Below are 906 nucleotides of genomic sequence, written 5' to 3' on the forward strand. Positions count from 1 at the left end.
AAAAAAAAAAAAAAAAAAAAAAAAGAATGAAGGCTCTTCCGTTACGATGAGAAAAAAGAAAATGAGAGCCCACTTGCATTATTTCTATACAACATACAGTTGTCCCTCAGTATCCAGGGAGTGTTAGGTCCAGGTTTCCCCATGATACCAAATTCTATGGATGCTCTTCCATATCTGCAGTTTCTACATCCTGAGATTTAACTAAACACAGATTGAAACTATAGTCTGCCTTTCACAACCCTGGGTTCCACATGTGCAGATTCAATCTACTGTGGATTGCTGACGTAGGCGTCATTGAATCCCTGGATACAGAAGCAATGGATATGGAGGGCAAAGTGTAGGTACTGGAATCCTAGCTAAAGCAATGAGAAAAGAGAAAGAAATAAAAGGCATGCAATTGGAAAGGAAGACATAAAATGATCTCTGTTCAGATGACAATCTTTTACGTAGAAAATCCTAAAGATTCCACAAAAAATTGTTGGAACTAATGAACGAATTCAAACATATAGGATACGAAATCTATTTAAAATTAGTTTCTTTCATATACATTAATATAAATAACACCAAAAGAAAAATAAGTAAATAATTTGATTTACCATACCATGAAAAAGAATTAAATGCTTAGGAATGAGCTTAACAAGGAAGAAAAGGATTTGTAAACAGAAATGTAGGAAATATTACTGAAAGAAATTAGAGAACACACAAATAAATGCAAAAATGTCCCATGGTCATGCTTTGGAAGACTTGATGTGAAATGTCAGTAACAACCAAAGTGACCCACACATTCAGTGAAATCTTTAGCAAAATCCTAAGGAAACTTTCTACAAAAATAATTTATCCTTAAATTAAAAAGAAATCACACGATCACCTCAATAGGAAAAGGAACTTCAAAGAAATACAGCAAGA

The 906-nt window shown here is 33.3% G+C and overlaps 1 protein-coding gene across 1 annotated transcript in view; it reads right to left on the bottom strand.

Moving 5' to 3' along the window:
- Positions 1-906, bottom strand: part of LOC105809513 (zinc finger protein 83-like) — a 40,999-nt gene that overhangs the window by 5,804 nt on the left and 34,289 nt on the right. The gene's annotated exons all lie outside the window — the stretch shown is intronic.

The sequence above is a fragment of the Propithecus coquereli genome, unplaced genomic scaffold (genome assembly GCF_000956105.1).
Source record: "Propithecus coquereli isolate 6110/MARCELLA unplaced genomic scaffold, Pcoq_1.0 Scaffold196, whole genome shotgun sequence".
NCBI lineage: Eukaryota > Metazoa > Chordata > Mammalia > Primates > Indriidae > Propithecus > Propithecus coquereli.